Raw genomic sequence first — 18,803 nt, 5'->3', positions numbered from 1 at the left:
TTTCTCTAGGGGGTATTTACAAAAGTTAAAATGCAGAGCCAGCCAATAAATCCATCCAGTAGATAATGAAATGACCTTCCAAGGAAGTAAAACCCCATCACCCTGAAAAGCCAGAGAAGTCTTTGTTGGATTTGCTGAAGGTAACTATAGCTTGAAAGATGGCATCTCTGCCTAAGAGGTTGGAAAAAGTGGTGGCTATCATGTTGGAGTGTATTATTAAAAGTGACAGTTATCTCTGCATGCTTACAATTGGAACTTCTGATTTCCTAGACTATAACAAATGCAGCACTGCTGTTCTGGATGGCCTAGCATTAATAAAGCAAACCAATTTTGAATGCCCAAGGCCGGGACCTCAGGGACAGCAGATGGTGCCCAGGATACCCATTCTCACATTAGCATAAGAATAGCATGGAGTGGGTCACAGATTGCCTTTGAGCAAGCTTTCAGTTGTCCACACAGCCTCTGCCTCCTACCAAATGAGACAACAGCATTGTTTGGGCTTTTTAATTTAGGTAATCGGTGCTTCATTACACCAAATGTATTTCACAAGCAAGTCAAGTAACAAAGAAATACATCTCCTTTGTAACAACCTGCGCTCGATGAGCACCTTATTCAAACTTTGCACACACAACAGAAGGAAATGAACAGCCTTTGTTCATATGCATTAAAACACTTTAGACAAATGACACAAGAGTTCTTAAAATTAGAGCTTTTTTTTTTTTTTTTAAATTGCTTCTAATTTTGTGTGCAATCAATTGCAGCTGTAATTACTTGTAAGCACAAGTGGTATATTCACTGATATCCAACTTGACTCTCTCATTGAGAACCAGAAGAAATTCCAAATAGAAAACTGGAAACTGTGACTCAAATTCTTTAAAAAGAGCATGAAATCCACATGCTCACCTGGGTTCAAAATTAAGACTGTCCTATCTCAAAAAAGGCAAAACTTCACCCCATTCCTAATTTAAGCCTCATAGTTAAGTAAAAAGCAGCAGATCAAGACTCAGGATATCATATTCAAACTTTCACAAGATATTTTGCCCTTTCTGGGACACACAGGTAAGTTCCACTTTAAAAAAGGTCTCTCACAGAATGTGAGACATCAATAATGAACAAAGCCTTTGTGCTTAAATGTCTGTCTTCTTGGCTGAGTTAATTCAGATTTCTGAATTAATTAATAATTAATTTCTGATTCCTGCAAAAATGCTCTGCAGTTCTTTTATAGTTCACACTTTGTGCCTCTTGGACAGGCATGCTAAGCTGAGCTTCTTCCTGGTTGTTAACCCTCAAGAGAATGTTTCAACTCCACCTCATCACATGAATCAGGCAAATCAAGTCTGGAAAAACCTATAAGAAGCAGCCAGTTTATGGAAAAACAGGAAGCACATTAACTGAGAGATGACCTACTACCTCACAAGCTCTCTGCAAGAAACACACAGAAAGGCAGAGCTCATTTCATTTTTTTTTCTTCATCCGAGAAACATGACGAAAAAAAAACGGGTGTTATTTCCACTCCCAAACCCGAGGGACTACAGAGGAGCTAAAACAATCCACAGAGGTGTCATGTGCCCACATCCCTCATCCTCATCACTGCACTTACTCTAGGAAATAGCAATCATGGCTTCACCTCTTTGGATCCCTCTTGATATCCCCATGACGGGAACTTCTGAAGCAAAGACTGGTATTAAAAATCTGCAGGGTGTCCAATAGATGGTCAACCTCACTCCAAGTCAAAAGCACAAAGCTTTAGGGATGGCAGTGCCCTGGATTCACTAGAATGGATCCTGGCAGGCCCTCAGCTTCCCAAGCTGTTCTCCAAAACAAGCCTGACAAAGAGCTAGCAAAGGCAAGTCACTCCACACCACAGGCACACCCCAGATTCCAGACATGGGTGATGGTAAGGCAGCTGAGAATTACAGATTTACACACAACACAAACTGGCACAAGGAACAGACGAAAATCTTTTGTTGATGTTGCTGTTCTTGTTTCTCATATAACACAGTTTTCATTCCCTAAAGCCAATGTACTAATTGCCAACTGAAAATAAGTCATTTCATCATCTTACTTGAATAAATACCAATAGTTCTGGAGCTTGACTGGAAAATTCAAGAAGCCATATCTGGGCAGTGAAAGCAAATGACTATTTCTGTATCTTGCTCAGCACATTTCCTTCTATATGAACTGCATGAGAATTATGAATTCTCCAGACACACAATGGAATTAGGGAAAGCTTTTGAATAAACTGGAAGATGTTTTGTGTCACAAGGTCACTGGTCTCCACTGAATTATGAGGGTCCCTTCCTGGCTAAGGAGTTCAGAAGGTGGCTGAGGATTTTGTAGTTGACAGATGAAATATGTAAAAACAACAAGGAGAGGGACTGAAAGTTGGTTCCCTAGGTAGTTATAAGCAGAGCTGCTTAGGGCTTATTTTTCAGAACTGTTGAGTTTCAAGAATTTCAATTTTCATTGGACTTCTTTCTAATCAGATACTTGTGGGGATGGAAGTTCTAAAAATCATACCAAATGAGAATTTACAACCTTGCCAGTGGAACATGGCCCACTGGAAAGACCCTCTGCTCAATACTCAGCATTGTTTAACAGAAGAAAAGGTAAATCTAGCAGCATTTCTTGACACTACCGTGGGGGAAAGAACCTTCCACTGTTGCAGATGTCTCCTTCTAAGTGGTTCCAGAAGGGGAGCAGATGCAGAGAGGTGGTAACACTTCCTGGAGGGGAAATGTCATCTCCTCCTGTCAGTGCTAAGGCTTCTCACACTCATCACACAGAGAATGAGTGATGGAAAGAAGACAAACATTACAGTAAAACACCATGTAAAGATATTATGCTGCTTTTCTGGTGGATATTTACAGCCAGAGAGTTGGGATGTGCCTGTAAAAGTATTATTTTAAAGTTATCTCTAATATCTAATTTATTCTTCTCAGATTCTGTTAAGCAGCCAAGTTGGGGTGTTCTACAGTAAAAACCCACACTGTAGCTATAGCACTGCAGGCAAGTGCTGAATGTTCTGTAAAAACATAAACAGTTTCTTGCCTGCAAATCTGCTCTCCATCATATTTCTAATCTTTCACTCCTCAGTTCCCAAGACACCAGAATTTCCTCAGTTCTGTGGTTACCTAGAGTTTTCTCATGGAAACAAGCACCAAACACATCATAAAGAAAACAAACAATAGGCAAAAATCCCCTAAAACAACCCTTCAGCTTATTATTCCCTTATTCTTCCTGTGCAGGCTCAGAGCCAAAGATACTCCAGCCACTGCTGTGGAGATCAGTGGTAAAAGTCATTAGCTGCTAGCAGAGGAAAAATCTTAAAATAAACAGTTCTTCGAGGTATAATTTTTCCCCTGATAAAAATTAAAGAGAGGCAAAGCCAAGAGACCTCTTTATCTATCCCCTTCATTAATTAATAATATAAGCACTAACCTGAAAATACAAAGGGACAGTTTCTTTAACCCTGTGGGAAAACCCCAGAAATCAGGCAAAAGGCTTCTGTCCCATTTGTCCCGTGGCTGCCACGATCTGTGGGTGGTGTGGCAGAAACGAAATCCCACACTGTGATGGAACCTCGTGTCATCTGCCATGGGCATGAGCTCCCCCAGAGCACTCTGGGGTGAACTTCTCTGAAGTGCCTTTCTGAACATGAAAGAGGAGGATATTCCATTTCAGTCCTTGCAACTGTTAAGGATTTGCAGTGAAATGGTAGTCAAAGACCTGTCAGCCCAAAAAGTGCTGCACTTACGGAGCTTTTGTATGATTTGCCTCTGGCTGTCTTTGCAAAGGGTGAGGATAATACATAGTGTATTACAGAGATGTAAAAGAGATAAATAAAACTAATTTTCTATCTGGAAGAGGCAAAGTGCAAGGAGGTTAAGGAACAATCCAGCCTCTTACAGGCAGGCAATGGGAGAATCAGGGACAGAATCCAAATAAGCTGATATAGTCCTGTGACCTCAGCACTGAACGGGTATCTTCCTGTATTTATGATCCTCTTTCTCAGATACGTTTGTCCTACCAACATGTACTCCAAAGAGTGACATGCTGGTCTGGGATCCCTGCTGCAGGAGCTTGTGCAGGTGAGGAGAGAAGGTTCCTTCAGTAACAGTCTTTCCAGAGCTTCTTCTAGAGGTCAGAGATTTTACTGCCTTGTTTGGTTTTGGGCTCTTCCTGACTTTTCATTTAATCTGGAGGATTTGATTCACTGTTTCTCGGCAATAAACTGTTTTCCTTAAAAGGGCTAAACAAACTTTGATGAGGCCCTTGAGCAGGGGAAAAACTGATGAGATACATTAAAGGTTAGGTGTGGAGCAAAACTGAAGATCAGGGCAAACACTCCTACTGAGTTCAATGGAATTAGACTGGGATTTCTATGCATATCTTTTCCTGCTGCTCTAAATCATATTTTTATGTATTTGTGTAACAATCTCAGAATGCTGAAAGAGGGAGCTGGTAACCTCTCCCATACTTCACTTAGCTTCTCCATGGATAATATCAGGAAAGAAACAGGATTCTCTGGCTGCCTGCAGTGAACCCTCACATTGGTGTTTCATGGGGCTACAGAACTACCACTGCCACTATGAAGTGGGCAGAAATGTTTTCTGCCTACAACACAGATAACTAAAACCTAGAACTCATCAACCAGGCAGTCATCCAGACAATGAACTTAACAAGACTCAAAAAGGGGATTAGAAATGCAGACAAATATGGTCCACCAAAGAATTCTGGTAAGGTAGCACCCAGAACATGTCCATGTTAACCCTTCCTGTATCACTGCTACAATCATAGACTCACAGAATGGTTTGGGTTGGAAGGGACCTTAAAGATCATCCAGTTCCATCCCCTGCCATGGGCAGAAACACCTTCCACTAGAGCAGGTTGCATTATCCTGCTTGAGCCTGTTGGAAAAGATATCATTAATCAACTCCATACAACCTAACAACAACAGTAGAGAAAGGAGCAGTGGTCCAGCAGATGGGCAGGATGGCAAAAGTTAAATCTGAACTTCTCAATTTCAGCACTCACAAATGGTGTATTTAGGAGAGGACATTATCCATTATTTCACCTACAAAGGTGGTTTTATCTCTCACACAGTTTCATTTCCAATCTGCTTTGGCTGACACATGTTCATATCCCAGAACCACAGAATATCCTGAGTTGAAAGGAACCCACAAGGATCATCGAGTCCAACTCCTGGCCCTACCCAGGACACCCCACTAATTCTGAGAATGTTGTCCAAATGGTTCTTGAACTCTGTCAGGCTTAGTGCTGTGACCACTTCCCTGGGGAGCCTGCTCCAGTGCTCAAACAGCCTCTGGATGAAGAACCTTTCCCTAATATCCAACCTAAACCTCCCCTGGCACAGCTTCATGCTGTTCCAAAGCTCTTGTTCAGGCGATCCATATCTTTCTCTTTCCCTTTCCCACAGAAATTTATCCCATCTGCAGTGTTTGATGCTCAAGGTCTCAAGCTGCCTTGCAGAAAATGCTGCCAGCTGATGGCATCCAAGGTCTGAAGTTTGGGAAACTGCTGACACACTGGTTGGTGACTTTGCTTGGGGCACAGTCAAACAGTGCAGTGTCAGGGAAGGAAATGTCTTCAGCCATACAAATATGACAGGCTGGATCCACTCCAAAATCAGACTAATCCCTTAGGGGAAAAACATGCCAACAAATGGGGTTCATGACGTGAAACTGCAAAAGGCTTACGGAAAACCCCACAGGTGGAAGAAGACACATCAATTCAGCCCTTCCTCCAGTCCTGTAACCCGGCCCACAGTCTGTCACATAATGCTGGATTCGAAGGCAGGATTTAGGAGACAGGTTCACTGCCAGGCTACAGCTGTGCCAATCTTACCTTCACATCAGAGCAAGCCACATGAGGATCTCAGTGCACTACATACGATCTCACACTGCCACTGCCTCCAAAACCCTGCCTGAACAAGGTCTAGTCAGAGAAAAAAAGTCAGAGAAAAAACTGTTAGGCTGCCTGCAATGTGCAGCAGCTATAAGAAGGATGTTTTCACATCTATTCTCACCTTCTCTCTAATCTATCTGTCTATCTATCCATGTCTACCAAGATGGAACCAGACGCTTCCAAGAGATGTCCAGTGAAAGGTAAACAGACACAAACTGAAACACTGGGAATTTTGATTAGATTTTTTTTTTTCATAAGGATGGTCTAACACTAAAATTGCATCAGAGAGGTAGTAGAATTTCCATTTTTGGAGATATTTTTAATTTAACTGAACCAAGCCCTGCTGAAAATTGGTCCTGCTTTGAGCAATAGGTTGGACTAGGTCACCTCCACAGGTCACATCCATCCTAAATTATTCTCTGATTTTTCTTGGGTATATTTGGAACCATACCTTAAGGCTTTAATAAATATTAATACCTTCCTATAATACTTAAGCTGACCCTCTGCACTGATGAAGAATGGAGACGGGCTGCTGGTGCTCAGCTAAGAAGAGTAATAGCACTACCCACAAAATACCCCCAACAGTCAGCATCCACTCTGGAGAGCTCCACACTCAGAAACCTTCTCCAGTGCACTCAGTGAACACTTCACCCACCAGGAAGTGTGTCCAGGGACACGCTGTCCATACCCTGCTGTGCTCATCAGACCAGGACCCTGTGACTACAGACAACTGGCTCCATAGTGAAACCTTCCAGAATGCATCTTATTCTATCTGAAGGGCTAAGGCTTCAAATAGGCAATTTTAAGGCACTCACTTAATTTTAGAGAGCACTGGGAGTGTTTACATATACTGGAATAGTTATGATCTGATGATTTAAAGTGAAATCTATTGATGCCCAAAGGTATTTTTGGGCCCATACTTTCTCCACTGTCTGTCTGTTTTCATGTAGTTGTTTGCCAACTACTGACAATCTGTTTAGAAATATCAGGGAACATGAAATCTGGAGGTGTATCAGTGTGTGAGCGTCCACTCCAAAACCTCTGTGAAAATAACCTTCAGGGATGGCAATCAGCCAGAGATGCAGTTTGCAGCCAGCTAAGACACGAATAAATATTCATGGCAGCTAAGGATTTTGTATTTAATACCATTCTGCTAATGCAGATAAATATTCAGATTTCCTTGGTTCCTGGAGAGAAAACCCAGTTTAAAAGAGAAATCCACACAACAGCATTCACATAACATTGCCACTGCTGGGAGGGGTTTAGGGGGAGGTGTTATCCTCATTTTTAAAGACCAAGATGAAATCTCTGCAATTCAAACATCTACATCAGAAAACAGACACAGAAAGACTCATGGTTCCCCCTGGATCACTGGATCAGTGCTGCCTCGTGGCAGAGGGGTGGCTCCACCTGTACCATACTGTTCAGCACTGTGCTCTACCTCTACCTTTCAGGACTGTATTTCAGTAGCAGGTAAAGCACCTCTCACTTACCTTGACATCTTTACAATGAACAATGTAATTCAAAGTTAAGATTTTACTACTTTTACTCCTACCCACTGCTCAGCCTTCTCTGTGTTAAGGCAAATGTTTACGTGGTATAAATCCCAAGCTCACCACTGAGTGTAACCCCCTCTGAAGTGATGATTACCTTCACAAGACTCAGTTTACACAAAAGATACATAGTTGAGTTCGACTTAGCCATGCTATTGCAGCTGTTAGCTGTGTTACAGCAGCAGAGCTACACAACCACCTCACTGGGTAAAAGCAGGGCTTTCATCTCCAGCCAATCAAGGAGTTGTGTCCTGTCCCCACCACAAATTTAGTCCCATCCCAGGCAGAAAGGCAGAAGTTATTCAAAGGGAAGCAAAATCAAAGAAAATTATTTCCCTTCCTCTGGAGATTCACAAGCAAAGGGATAACTGTGTTCCATAGCCCATTATTAAAACTCTTTGCAATTAACCCACGACCTCTCACACCCCAGCTGGATGCTACAAGAAGCTGTGACTGCAGGACCACTGATAAGTCACTTCACTCCCACACATAAGTCAGGAACCTAATTCACATGCTTGAGAACATGAACTTTTAAATTGTTTTCAACACACCTTCAGACTTCATGGAAGAAAATGAGCAAGATGACAGATGGATCAGTTCTTTTTTCTTTTTTTCACAAAACAGTTCTCAGTCTGCATTATCTCACTGCTTTTTCATCCTTCTGTGCCATACCTTCATTTCTGGAAGTCTATGTAGACTCAACACTTGCACTTTCTCTTCCCTTGTCATCGTAGTTTCTGTAAAACGTTCAGAAAGGAGGGCAAGTAGCTCCTAAACAACTCTGTCACACTTGTGACTGCACAAAAAGGGGCAAGAGGAAAGGAAATGGAAAGGGAAGTGCAACCACAAGGCAGTGAGAGGCCAAGGTCCTTTCCCCAGCCTTTCACTGGCCCTGAGTAAATCACATCCCTTATGTTGCTATACATTTAAGTAATATTAAATCCTTCAGGCTTCTGGCAGAACTTCTGAGATACAAGGCTCAGCTACCAGTATACAGGTTTGAGGCATCAAAGCACTCCGGAATTCAAGGTGTTCAGCTCTCTTAGACATCAAACACAAATTTAAAAAGGCAAATTAAGATAAAGAGAATCAGCACATTTATGATCCCTAGTTAAGAAGTACCTTCAACCTAAGAGCTATTGGAATAGCCCTGTCCATTCAGCTCGTCAGCTTCTCTACCTTTTGAAATGCATACCAGAGATCGCAGCAGTCAACATGTATTCTGTCAACATGTATTCTCTCAGTTAAGATATACTTATCCTCAGCTGAGGAAGCCATACAGACCACAAGTTTCACCTTTGTGAAGAAAACTATTTACACCTGGGGGTGCAATAGTTTATTAGAGCAGTTACTTCTTTAAAAGAGTGGAAAAGATGTTAAGTGTTCCAGCGGCCAGTAAGTCACCCTTGCCAGGACCTCTCTCAGTGTTAGTGACTTTGCTGTAACAAACTCTTTACAGGGTGTCAGTGCTCACTATCTCTGTTGGACACACTGTGCCCAGAGTCTGCCTAAAGAGAAAACCTGAAGGCTGCACTGAAGTGACAGTAACTGGGCAGAGGGGAGCTCTGCACCTGACCCAAGGGTAGGGCAGCTAATTTAACCTTCTGTCTTGTTTCAGTGGAAGTCCACAGTGCTCATCTCCATTTCTAGTATTCTAAAATTCACCATTACCAATCTCTTAAACTGCTCAGCCAGTTGATGGTGATCCCTTAAATTAGGGCATCAGATCCAAACTGGGAAGGCTAGACAGGCAGATGGATTATGTCTCCAGCAATAGGAGTCTGAGGATGCGACTGGCTCCAAAGACACCCCGTTCCAATTAATGTCTTCCTGTGAGTCTGGAAGTGTCTCATGCAAAGACACTCAAGACCATCCCGTTGAACCTCAACATTAAAAATAACAAAGGTAAAGTTGGGAAAATGTTTAATATGTGAAAAGCAACTGATCTTAAGATACTGGAATGGGAAGTCACTAAAGGTACACCTGGCATGGGACTGATCTCATCTTGGTGCAAAGGACAAGCAGCTTGGCTTGCCAGTGGCTCACAGGAGGAGCCTGCAGACCCCTTGGCCTCCCCTCCCCTCCCGCACCCGCCAAGCTCCCGGTGCCCTCCCTGCAGCCACAGCCCCGCAGCGCAGCCCCGGGTCCCGCAGCGTCCAGGCCCAGCCAGGCACATCCCATCCCATAGAGCCCACTCTCCCAGGAGCCTCACACTAACCAGACCCCCCGCACAGAGGGGAGGGTTCGAGGTGGTTTGAAGGCACAAATTCGGGACCTACCGAAGAGAGCCGGGTACTGACCGACAGCTCGGGGCTCCCCCCGGTGTCCCCCCCAGCCGCAGCCGCAGCCGCGCACGGACCCCCGGCCGGGCTTTGTTGCCGTGACCGCGGATGCGGGGCCCGCCGATCCCCTCTGGCCGGGGCAGGGCCGTGCCGGGCACGCCAGGTACAAACGCAAAGCACAGACCTTCTCCCTGGCCTCTCCGCGGGGAGGCTGCGCCCGTCCTGCCGGCCGCGGCCGCGGCGCCGGCGGGGAGCTGGGTCCGGCCGCGCCGCCTCAGCGGCCGCACCTCGATGCGCCGCCCGCAGCCTCGCCGCGCCGCTCTCCACACCCGCCTTCCAGGGGGACAAAAACAGGGCTGGCGGGGGGGTGGGGGTGGGGAAACCTTCCTATTATTATTATTCTAATATATTCTGGGGGCTTGTGGTTCCTGCAGCCAGGCGGAAGTGAACCCGCTTTCGCCCCCCTCCTCCTTCCGCGATGCTCCGGGGCTGGATGCGGGAGGTCCCGCAGCCCGGGGTGCGCTCCCGGGCCCCGCTGCCCGCAGCGGCGTCCCGGTCCTCTGGTCCCCGGGCGGGCTGGGGAGGCGGTGCCGTTCCCGAGAGGCAGAGGTTGCTCTGAAATCAAAAAGGGGGGATCATTCTCTCCACCGCAGTGAGGGCGGGCTGGCGGAGCTCGGTGCCCGCAGGGAGCGGCTCGGCGGCCCCGCTGGAGCCCCGGGCGGGCAGCGCTGGCAGCGATGCCCTCGGTGACGGGCGGGCACAGCTCGAGAGGAAAGGCTGTAAAACGCGGCGAAATGCAAAGGTGTCTGCTGGCTCCGTAGTGACATCCCGTGGTGCGGGGCCACTACTGCCGATGGCCGGCTGAGCCCGGCCCCCCGAGCTCCGCCGGAGCAGCCGCGCACCCAGCCCGGAGCAGCGCCGGGCGGATCCTTCAGGGACCCGATTCACCATCAGTGGCTTGGTTTTAAACCAGCCTTCTGCCCTGTGGTGCTGCAGAGCTGCGCTGCTCTCTGGCACTGTGGGGATTTGTGCCCTACAAACGTTCCAGAGAACGGCAGAGCAGCGAGGGCTCAAGAGCTGAACAGTGCCGCTGGCCCCGTGCCTGCACTGGGGAGCAGAGCGAGAGACACCAAATGAACATACAGTTAACTAAGGCTAATGTTAATTTCTTAATTTAGCATGTGTCATCATGTTAAATCAGACTTGCAGAACATCTTCCTCCAGACAAGAGTCACGGGAGTAGAGATGAGGTGGTGAAACCCTGTCCCTCCCTTAGAGAATTCCCCTATCCACCTCCCCTGTCAAACAACACACTGGGCACATGGACCAGAACACCAGAACCTGTCCCTAGGCAGGAGGAAAGCTGGAAGTCAGCACTGAACAGGCACAGCTGAGCTAACCAGATTCTACCTCACAGGGATGCCACTAGTTATGAGGACTTGGTAGCATCAACCTAAAAATGTCTCCACAGCCCCTGGCAAGCTTGGTAAGATCCATGCCACCATGTTTAGAAAGCTCAGATTGCCCAGATCAGAAAGATTCAGGCTAGCCTGGGCACGCCTGAACACACAGCAACTGAAACTCCTGATAATTGTTTCGGGGCATGTGGGTGCTGGTGGTAGATGGATTGGAAAAGACCTTCTAAACTCTACTACAGGAGTAACATCAGATGATGCACATGTCTAGAAGAGATGACTGGGACACTCTTTACTGAGATCTCTGTTGTCCCCAGAAGCCACCCGCTCATCGTGGTAGAACTTAACCTCCATAAAATTCTGGTGCTGACCCTTCTTCCCTGTAGAAACAGTGAAATTATCAATGATGCTGACATCTGTTTTGTCCAGTGGCTCATTTTGGACCTGCTATTCTGGGCTATGCATATTCATTTCTGTGCTCAGCTTTGTGTTAAAACATTTCATTCCCATCCCAAGAGCAACACAGTTGCTTAGTCAGCTGCTGCATCTGTCTCACAGAGTCAGGATGTCTGCAGCCTCCACACTGCCAGGGGATGGCTGAACAGCCATGTCAGCAGAAATGCCCTCTTCCAGGTAGGACTGGCCAGAAGATTGCACCTCATCCTGAGGAGTGCACGCCTGGACACACTGGTGCATAAATTGTGTCTTGCAGCTTAATTACTGGAACTCCCTGTGCTTTGAAATAAACCACAGCTGGTGTAAAATGCAGCAGATGTCTGCTTAGCAAGGGAGAGCAGCCTGGTGCTTTGCTCACCCTGGTTTCTTACTAAGTACAGACTTTGGTCTTCTTTTCTGATATCCAAAGCCCTTCACAATCTTCCACAGCCAGCTCCTGTTGGAGCACTGAAACCATTGACCAAGGGGTAAGACAAGACTATGGGAGTTTCATCTTTTCCAGGCAGTATTTCTGTTCTGTGGAACTTACTCTGCCTCATGGAGATACAAATAACCCAGAGCTCAAAGCAGTCAGAAGCAAATACAAGAATTCTCTCCTCAGCTTCATTTCTTCACACAGAAACATGCAGAGAACACTAGTACCCAGCCCAACAAACCCAAGCCCTGTAAAGTAATCAAGCTGTTCCTCTTAGTGGCTAGCTAAAAGCAGAGAAGGAAAAAGCATTTTTCTGTTTTAAAATACTTGGGAGGCACACAAGGCCCATAGAGATGGGAACCATCTAAATATATATAAAGACATAGTGCAATAAATGAATCCATCTGTTCTAATCCAACAGTTTCGTAAAAACAATGAAAAAAATTGACAGTTTCACGAAACCACTAAAGCACTATTGATGCTTTCAAGTTTTTTAAATTTTCCAATGTCTATGAATGTAGGAAATCAACCATCTCCTGTCAGATTCCTGAACTGCACAGGAAAAGAAAAAGGCTGTGCATGAAGCTGATGCAAACAAAACCATGATGTAAATTAAAGCAAATTGCCATTAACAATCTAACACAAACTATTAGAAATCACTTTTCACACCCCAAAATACATTTCTGATTTCCATGATAAGTCAGCACATGCGTCCATCACCATCCTTCTTCCATCCCAGGGATCTCAAAGCATCTCACAGATGGTGCTTAAATGAAGCCTTACAACACCTGCATTCCTTCTCCCCAGGGAGCACTGAGGGGCACAGAGATGTGCTCATCGTCTAACAGGAAGTATTAGAGGGACCAGAAAGATGTTGGTGTCCTATCTGCACATATGCCTTGCTCTTATTACTAGAGAGCACTTCCAGTGCTTGTCTGCTTATAATTAGACAAAGTTGTTCCCTTAGAAATTGCCCTGAGCCATCCACTGGCAGCTTTGCAGGCAGGGCAGGGCACAGAAGCAGCGTTTTGCTTCATCCCAGTGGGTTGTGCCTTTTCTCAGCTCTGTGTCTGAGGAGTCAGAGCAGCTATGGAGCAGCACTCATTGATATACTGTGAATTGACACCAACCAATTTGGTTGGTTTCAAATGCTCATCTTTTGGTACAGCCAGGTGACAGGTATGGGAAACAGCCAAAGGTTTCCATACATCAGGGAATCCTACCAAACATCCAGGAAGAGGATCAACCACCATCTCACAGGTGGATGTGTGTTCTGAGATCTCTTGAGATCTGACAGTTTAGCCCCTAAAAAATTCTCCAGTTAAATTACAGAGATACCCACAGATCTCAGAGAGCTATCAAAGCACATGTGTCCAACAACACTATCCATTAAAAAGGCACCAGTGTTCAAGTGAAACTACCCAAAAATCAGTCCCCCAGCCCATAACCAAAGCCCCGCCTCAGTATGATGGTATATGGAGAGCATTACATATGGAATATGAGACTACCTGTGGCTCTGGAAATCATATATCATAGAACAAAAGAGGGAGTTGGCCATAGTTGGTCACTTCTGGAGATCATCTCTGGGTTACCTTTGTAACACCCTCTTCTATTTTCCTGGTTTTGTTTGAGTTTTTCTTCTAGAACTTGGTAACTGATGTCTCACTGTTATTATCAGCATTTCATTAATAACATACTGTCAGTGTCTATAAAAAGTACATATTTCAACTGATAAATGCTACAATATGAAAAAACGATCTGCTGTTAATAAAACACAGATACATTCCCAAAGGAAATGAATGGTCTTAAAACCCACAAACTTGAAGTAAAAAACCACTCTGCTACATTTGAAGTAATTACAAGAGAAAAATGACAAAGACTGTTTCTTCTCAAAACTTGGCAATTTTTATGTCATGCTACTGATATTATTATTGAAAAATGGTGCTTTTATTCACTACTACTTCTTTTACTTTGGCCAGTGCTGCAGCCAAACATCTGCTTGTTAATTTAGCAGAGTAAATTGATGGTTAGTAACTCAGGAGTTTCCAAAGAAGATCCCCACAGACATTTCCTAAGGAAAATCCTCTCTAAAGCTTTGTAAAGATGCACTTAGGAGGGGGGAAGAGTGAAGAAACAGAAAGATCCAGCCAAAGCATCCATGTGAATGTTTGGACAAGTTGGGCTCTTCTCCTGAAATGTCTCAGTGGAGGTTTGGGGACAAGTTTTCAGCCAAAGGCATTCCAAAGCTCCGAGTCCAAGCTTCACACTGAACATGCCACTGTGACTGAAGAAAGCTGTGAGTGCAGGAAATGAGGCTAAAAGCAATGGTGAGGTAGCAGATAGTTCACTGCCCAAAGGATCCATTTCTTTCCCTTCTGTCTTTAGAGAGAGGCAGAGGAAAATTAATCATGATTGTTATAGTTACACATTGTGAGCCTGTTCCTGCAAGCACACTGACCTGGCTCTATGCTGGAAAAATTCTCAGGAGGCAGCCCAGCTTCACCAAATATATCCCAACAGACGGAATCCTGTATATCCAGGATTTAAGAGACAAATCCCCCAAAATCCTACTGTCTAAGCAGATACAACCCAGACAATTGTCATCAAGCCTCCCAGGTCCTTGGCTTACACTGTCTCTACGTGCTGTGCCAGGGTAATGGAGAAGTGTCAGACCTGGGGAACCTCCCGGGGCAGGTATAAAAAAGGCACATTACATCACCACACTCTGGCAGCACTGCCACCAAATGCCCTTCCATTCATATTGTTGACAATCAGTTATCGTGAGCCAGGGTTGAGACAAAAAAAATACTACAGGCAAAAATAGTGTATTCACAGAATGATTTTTGAAAGATCTAAAAGGAGCTGCTCAAATACAAGTGTAAATAGTCTTAACTATCCTCACAAGGCAATTGCATCTGTTAGGGTGAACAGATAAATGTAGAAAATGACAACTCCTCATTTTTAAGTGACAATGAGTTTCTTGCAGGCTAACTACACAGCCCTGGAGACTGAATCCTCACACTCTCCACAGACCATGGCAGCATACAGGAAGAGAAGCAAGTTTCTCCAGAGCATGCCTGAAGCCCAGGAATGTCTTCTCCCAAAGGCACTGAGGAAACCTGGGTACCAAGAGGGAAAATTGTATGGTTTTTTGTGCCTGTGACACACCTGCCCAAACACACTCCAGGTTTTTTTCAGCAATAAGAACTGAAGGTGTTATTTTCTTACACTATGAGGGTGGCACACTGTGAGTTCAGCAGCACTGGGGTAAATCTGAGGCACTCGCTGGGATACAAACTACGTTGGGATCCAATCGTGTACTTTTCAGCCTGTTCTGAAAATAAACAGCCTGCTGTTTACTTTTTAACTGGTTTTGTACTGCTGGCCTTCTTTTTCCAGACTCCATCAGTTAAATGTACAATGTTAGGACATAACTCAAGGCTTTGCACTCTCTGGGCTGCTATTAATTCCTAGCAACAAAGACATTCACCACAACGTGCACAAGTAATTGTGCAGCTATTTCCTAAGCAGTACTTCCTCACCACCACTAAGGGACAGTGTTTCCTACATTTCTACTAAAAAGAATGCCATATCTGCAAGTTCAGTTTTAATTAGCAATGGGTAATGCCTCCTTTTATTTAATATGTTAGGTTTGTTTAATAAGTAAGTTGTTCATGACACAGTGAATTAAAAGCCCATTTGTTGTACTTTCACTACCTCTAGAAGGTACAATCAAAGGCATAAATAGCTTTGCAAAACACATCCCTTTTTGCATTATTATTTTCCAAATGCCTAATTTGTGTCTGTGAAAACCTCCTAAACTGTCCTCATCTGTGCTGACAATTCAAATATTGGTAAATCTGCAACCCGATTCTCTTTGATAGGTACTGATTCCTTTTCTATTTATACCAGACACACTTCAGCCATCGACTTCACTCCGAGTGAACATAAAGCCTGCCATATTCAGAGGCAGGACTTCACTAGCAGTCCCATTTCTTCAGGCATATTTTGTGTTTTGGAAAATAGTTTAACCAACTTAAAAGACTCCATTAAGTAACTTTCTCTCAATTTGTGTTTCTGAAAAATACTCTGCAAGTCCCACTCGCACCAGAAAGTAATTCCTGTGTGGAAAGGCTCTGGCTTATTACAAAAGGCCAAGTTTTACAGGACAGTATAACAGAGGTACTTGTTTTTCCTTATTTTCATGCTCACACAAATAAGGAATGTCCATGAAGTAGCTGTTTTACTGATAACAAATTACTGTATCAAGCCCAGTGCTGTATGATTTCAAGACCATATCCCAACATTCTATTTGGTGTCTCAAACATTTAAAGACATTCAGATTTGTTGGCTACAGGATTCACAGCTGTACACTCAAGCTGATAGTGTAGCTGCACAACCAAAATCCAATTCTCTTTGTTTTCTCTTCAGTGAGAGAAAGCACAAGGCACATCATATTCAATTAATAAAAAACAATTTAAAAAATCATGAGTCCCATGAACAGAAGGCTTCCCAAATTCTGTACTCTGCTGAATAGTACATCTAACTTTATCTGTGCAGATAATCCAGTGCAATTAGCCCCCACTGGTGCTAGCAGGGGACAGTGGCATAGCCAAGAAATGGATATTTTTAGCACCCACCACCTAACCCTGCCCTGTAATTAACTGCAGAGCCCCACAGATTTCTGCCTGATTAGCTGTTCAGCTAATGAGAGGCTCCAGACTCAGCCACCATGAACCCTGAATTACCTGCCATTCACGGCCCAGCCTTTGTGACTGCCCAGAGCCCAGCACAGGTGCCGGGCTGTGCTGCAGGAGGGACACAAAGAGCGAGGGGGCCCCCCGTGCAAACCCTGCCCAGCTCCCCTGACTCCAGTCACACACACTGAATGCTTTGCATGGTTACACACATGGCAGAAAAAACTGGCAGTTCCTCTATGGTCATTACCCGAGGTATAAAATGTTTGGCTTTTAATTAAGATCTACAATATCAATGTCACAAAATGAGTCTGAAATTACAAGAGGGGGAGCTGATCTGATTGTAAAAAGCTCAGCTATTCAATTGAAGGCCAAGACTTGGTCATAACCAGAGAAAAGTTGAGGTCAGGAGTCCAAGTTCAGGAGTGGAGAATATAAGAAGCTGAAGGAAACATTATATCCTCCAATAATCCTTGCAGGAGATATGATTTCAGCATGAAAGGATGCAGTCCAGCTTTCAAGTTTCCAAGCAAAAATCGTTCTACTATAACTCTGCTGTGAGATAAAAGCAGACATGTGATCTAGTAATACTGGCCTCTTTCACTGGTGTTTTTATTGGTGCTGCCCTCCATATTAAAGAAAACAAACACTCTGCTTTTAATATTAAAGATAACTCCAATAGGTCTCCTTTTGAGAACCTTTCTCTGTTAGTCCATGCCTTGTAATACAGTGATCCTTGTGTTAGTTTGGAAGGTGGCCTTTAAAAGGAAAAGCAAGCACAGCATTGTCTTTTTTTAAAAATTCTACCCAGTTTTGGAGGCTTTTGTTTGGGTGTTTTGTTTTTGGGTTTTTTTTCCCCAGTATCGGTTTCTTCTCCTTTCTCTTTTAAAGGGTCATGGTGGAAGAATAAATAAGGCTGTCATTTCACACGTGGTTCTCCTATTTCTTAACTGAAAATTGTATTTGCTGACACAGAAGTTGGGAGTATTTTCATTTCTCTTTTTTGTTTGCCAGCTGCTTATAGCAATGGACATCACCATTTACATCACTGATGAGTACTTATATGAGCTGGAGCACAAGATAGGATGCTGTTGACCTGATCATTTCTGCAACCAAAATAGGTCACACATAACTCTGCAACATTAGTAACATCCAGATTCCTGTTTCCCACAATGGAGTCCTCATTCCTGCCTGAGGACAGCACTTAACACTATGTATTTACCCATCATGACAACAATCTGGGGAGAAGGCTACAAATGAAAAACGAAAACACTGAGGAAACCCTCTCCTCTTTGGTTAGAGTGCCACAGCTACCCAAACCATATCCTCCTAAAGGAGGGAGACATTGGCCTTGGTAATTAGCCAGACATCAAAACCTTCCCAGGGAACTCCTCCTCCTGAGAGGCACATGCAGATCAGGACAGGCTGTCTAAACACAGAGAGCCTCCTCTCTCTTGCTGGGTTATTTTCCTTCTCTGTAGGGGAGCTCCAGCCAGGGGAAACTCCAGCTTTAACAGAAGGTGCCTTGGTTTCCTCCCTGTTTTTACAGCAAGAACAAGCTACAAAGGCACCCTTTCGATAATGTCTCATTTTTCAAAGTCAAGTTCTCTTCAGCACTGAAACATTTGAAACTTCAGTTCTGCTCTCACTGCAGCTTTATCCAGCTACTGTATTTGTAACACAGCGGGAACATTGGTACCCTGATCTGAAGTGTACTGATGTCAAACAGCAGAAGACACCTCATGACTCGGGATGCTCTGCTCATTCCAAGGAAATGTCTGGAGCCTCACTCGCACATGAAATACTGTTTATGTTCAACAAGTCGGAGATGCAACATCAGGAGGGATTAGAGACCCAGTCTGGGCTTTCCACCTCTAGGACAGACAGGGACCCAAAGGAATAAAGGTCTCATCTCCTGGGGCCTGGGCTCCGAACAGCTGAACTCCTGCTCACTGCACTTCAGATGCCAGGCCCGAGGGTACTTATAGGGAAATTGTATCGGCATTAAAAACATCAAAATTGGATTATACTTGGACACATGCTGGCAAGTATTTGCA

General features: G+C 44.5%; 1 protein-coding gene across 2 annotated transcripts in view; it reads right to left on the bottom strand.

Moving 5' to 3' along the window:
• Window positions 1-18,803, bottom strand: part of PAK3 (p21 (RAC1) activated kinase 3) — a 166,607-nt gene that overhangs the window by 111,810 nt on the left and 35,994 nt on the right. The window contains exon 1 of one of the 2 annotated variants that reach the window (XM_050310559.1): window positions 9,761-9,783. The exons of the other annotated variant lie outside the window; for it this stretch is intronic. The gene's annotated coding sequence lies outside the window, so the exon portion shown is untranslated. Of the gene's footprint in view, window positions 1-9,760; window positions 9,784-18,803 lie in introns of those variants that run through there. 2 annotated transcript variants of the gene reach the window in all.

Source organism: Myiozetetes cayanensis, unplaced genomic scaffold (genome assembly GCF_022539395.1).
Source record: "Myiozetetes cayanensis isolate MyiCay16 unplaced genomic scaffold, myiCay2020 scf15, whole genome shotgun sequence".
NCBI lineage: Eukaryota > Metazoa > Chordata > Aves > Passeriformes > Tyrannidae > Myiozetetes > Myiozetetes cayanensis.
Note: the sequence above shows the minus strand (reverse complement) of the source record. Positions and strands in the feature narration are given on the sequence as shown.